Here is a 4,390-nt window from a genome sequence, read left to right on the forward strand (position 1 = left end):
TGCACACACACATAAAATGACAATATAATCCTTAAATTCTTAAATCCTTCTGAAATTTTCAGTGTAATGTGGCTCAAATAATATATGGGTGTTTATTAAATTTAGCTTTCCTGTCTCTCAACAAGATATTTACATTTTGTCAACCTTGGTTGGAAAAGAAAATAGGATCAGGACATTTTAATGATCACATACAATAAACATTATGAAGAGTAAATAAAGCTTATATCACTCCCTAGTACATCTATTTTTGCATTCATCTATCTCATTTTGACAATCCTTCTTTTAAGATTGCTGTTTGTTTGCTTGTTTGGTAGTTTTACGGTTTAGTATTGAATGAGAGTAATTCAAGCAAAATTTTAGCTACAAATAGGAAATGTACTCATTAGTATATTAATTTTAAAATAATTCAAAAACTAAGAAAATGATATAAGATTTGCCCTTCAGCTAGATAGTTACCACATGTAACATGTAATCACACACATACAACCACATACCCCTCTCTTGTATATCCACAAACCCATCATTAGCCACTGATGACTCAATTCCAACTTATATGCACCGAATGTGCAAGTATCCAATGAGCACACCACACTGCACCATACCACACCAAATCATATCACATAAATTCTCTCTCACACAGATAAACTTACACGCAGACTCATACACACATTATTAGGCAAGTTATTCGCACATAGTGATCATTGGAAACAGAAATTCAGAGCATTTGTATTCATTTTGAAATGAGCTTATTGCAAAAATTGTATCACTCACAGTATTGTTTGTCTTACATGCACTTAAATCATTGTTCTAAGAATCTGGTATAGTGTCTTATATCGAAAATAAGAGGGATCACATGTCCCCTATTGTAAATGTTAGAATGTCTTCTTCATTTATTGGATGTAACTTTTGTTTGCAAAGTCTGTCACTATTGACCCATTTACCTCCTTATGTCATTGACTGCTGAGTTCCTTCTCATAAACAATTTATTCTACCCTCAAATAATTTGTCAGTAGGCCAGTGAGCAGCTGTTATGTTTGAGGCTAATACTCAGTGGTAACTTTTTGAAAGTAATCATTCACTTATTTTGTGTCAGCAAGACCAATAAATGTAGTGGTTTTCTTTTTCTGTGAGATATAAGCTTGGAAATGAAATTAATTTTTGCTACTCACACAAATGCTGAAACAGAACTTACAACAAACATGACAGTGGCACAAATATCCTGGATATTAAGGGGATTAATTTCTAATATTTCTTGGGAAATTTGTGTATTTATTTTTATAAAAATAGGATGACAAAAATTGTCAACTGAGTCATCTAGAGATGTTATAATAAGTATATTAGAACTCTTCGATTGGAATTAAAACCTAAGGAGAAATATAAAGATGTTATTGGTAAACAATAAACATAAGACATTATTAGTCCAAAGAAATTGATTGGCAGTGACTCAAAAACATGATTTTCTGACACTGGGAGGATAAGTTTAAGGTAAGCATTTCATGGAGTGAAGACAAAAGCAAAAGAGGAACATGTATGAAGATCCAAGGGGAAAGGGAGAAGGTGGAAACAAAGGAGTGAGGGTAAGCAGGAGCAGTTATCACCGGATAGCACAATTTGATGGCTAGATGGATGGGTAGGTAAAGCAAATGGGAAATATCCAGAGGGAATAACAATACATACGGACTTTATAAGTAAACTAGTGTAAAATAAACATTTTATTTCAATAAAAGAGGCAATCATGATTTAATCAGTCAGTCTTGTTTGTGACCTTTGCCACATCTTAAGGAATTGTTCCGGGCTCTCTCTTCTGTTAACCATGAATCACTCATATAAATAAAAGAAATATTAATATGTGTGTATGTGTGTGTGCATGTTTGAACCTACAGAGAGGTACAGCGTTTGGGTTTGCAGTACAGTGCCCTCTGGAGTAAGTAACAAGATCTATATTTATTCTCTTCTTCATTCTAACTATACACACAGACACACACACACACACACACACACACACACACTGGTGGTCTAGTGGTAAAGAGTTTCACTGCCAAATCAAAGGCATGGAGCTCAAATTCAACACCTTCTCCAAGAAAGAAGGGCAATCTTCTCCCGTGTGACTTCCAGCCTCTGAAAAGTCCGCTGGAGGGTGGTGAGTCATGAGTTAGTTCTGACTTGATGGCACCTAATAACAAGATCTATTTATATTTGTATATATTTATGAGTGTTTTGTTGCCGTGTACCTCTGAGTCAAAACCAACTCACAAATGATCCTCTGATAGGTTTTTGGAGGCATAAATGAATGGACCAGGAAGAGACTGCCCATCTTTCTCCCATGGTGGATGTGAGCCACGTGCCTTTGGGTTGGCAGTTGACGCCTTTTTAAGCTGTGGTGTTGAAGAAGAGCACTGAACATCCTATGGATAACCAAGAGAATGAAGATATGTCTTGAAGAGGGTGCAGCCGGAGTGCTCTTTGGAGGCAAGAATGATGAGGTTTTGCTTCACGTGCTTTGGACATATTGCTAAGAGGTGCTATTCTTTGGAGAAGGACATGATGTTGGGAAGGGTGGAGGGTTGGTGAAGGAGAGAAGGACCCTTAACCAGGTGGATTGACAGGGACACAGTCTTTTTTGAACCATGACGTTTCAGGATGACACAAGATAGAACAGGGTTGCTATGAATCATACTTGACTTGATGGCACCTAACAACAAAAACAAAACAACAAGCCTCTAGTTGTTGTTATTGTTGTTGTTAGATGTCACTGAGTTGCATATGACTCAGAGTGACCCCATGAAAAATAGATATGAACTCTGTTCTATCCTATTCCATTCTCACCATCTCTGACAAACTCAAGCCTATTGCTGCAGTTATTTTGTGAGTTCACCTGGTTAAGGGTCATTCTCTCCTTCCCTATCCCTCCACTTTTCCAAGTATGATGTCCCCCTCAAAGGAATAACCTTTGTGAGATAAAACATCATCATCTTTGTGTCCAAGAAGCAGCATCCTGGCTGCACCTTCTCCAAGACATATCTGTTTGTTTTTTTGGCACTCCTTGGGATGCACAGCACTCTTTTCCATTGCCATAGTTTCAAGACATTAATTATTCTTCTGTCATTCTTAGTCATTGTGTAACTCTCAGATGCATAACAAGAGGCTAAAAAGACCATAACCTGAATCAGGCCATGCACATCAGTCCTCAAACTGACATCATTACTCCTCAATTTGGAAATGTCCTTATCTAAAGACTTTCATGGTGAACACATTTCCTGACTATTGGTACCAAATGTGTTTATTGTGATGCAAGGTAAGACAAAACTATTAGAGCTACCTACTTAGGAGTGCATTGTTGTTGTTATGTGTTATTCAGTGAAACCAACTCATGGTTGACCCTCCAGTATGTTTTCAGAGGCAATAAATCTCACCAGAAGAGATTGTTCATGTTTTTCCCACAGATCATCTGTTGGATTGTATTCCCAAAACTTTGGTTTAGTAGCTCAACTCCTTACCACTGTTATTTTCCAGCATTCAAGTATTTGGTGCAGACTATGATTCTCTAAAATATTTAAGCAGAGCAAATGCAAAGAAAAGAAGAAACAAATACTATGGAATACACCCTGTATAATCTAAGATTTATATAATATTACCACAAACAATATTCAGTAGTAAAAGGAAAATCAAGACAAGCAAGCAATATGTTTTTCACATTGAAAAAGAAATTAACTTATTGAAGCAATTTTAAGATACTTTAGGAAGCATTCGGAATACTTTAACCAGTTTTCTAGATTAAAGAAATTTTTCTAACTCTAGAGTTTTTCACAACTTATATATCAAGAGCAATGGATAAAGGAACTAGCACACTGAGTGTTGTACCTTCAGTAAGGTGAATCGATATGGTGACTGCAGCAATAGCTCAAGTGTATCTGAGATGGTAAGCCTGGCACACAGTAGGACATGACTCAGATCATAAGGTCTCTGTGAGTTATACTCACCTCAATGAAACCTAACAGTAACAACAATAACCAAAAGAACAAACTTGTCTTGGAATAAATGCAGCAAGGATGCTTAGAAGAGAGAGCAGTAAGACTTCATCTTTTATGCTTTGAATATGTTATTAGAAGGAACCAGTCCTTGGTGAAGGGCATTAAGCCTGCTAAAGCAGAAGGTTAAGGGGAAAATATGAAGACTCTCTACAAAATAATGTGACACCAGGATATAAAAATGAATTCAGACATCACACAGGACTGGGCAATATTTAGTTCTATATGACCTACAGAGAGGTACAGCGTTTGGGTTTGCAGTACAGTGCCCTCTGGAGTAAGTAACAAGATCTATATTTATTCTCTTCTTCATTCTAACTATACACACAGACACACACACACACACACACACACACACACAC

The 4,390-nt window shown here is 36.7% G+C and overlaps 1 pseudogene; it reads left to right on the forward strand.

Annotated features, from left to right (window-relative positions):
* Positions 1 to 4,390, forward strand: part of LOC102859939 — a 59,785-nt pseudogene that overhangs the window by 3,345 nt on the left and 52,050 nt on the right.

Source organism: Elephantulus edwardii, unplaced genomic scaffold (assembly GCF_000299155.1).
Source record: "Elephantulus edwardii isolate Elephantulus edwardi_28Jun2011 unplaced genomic scaffold, EleEdw1.0 scaffold00043, whole genome shotgun sequence".
Taxonomy (NCBI): Eukaryota; Metazoa; Chordata; class Mammalia; order Macroscelidea; family Macroscelididae; genus Elephantulus; species Elephantulus edwardii.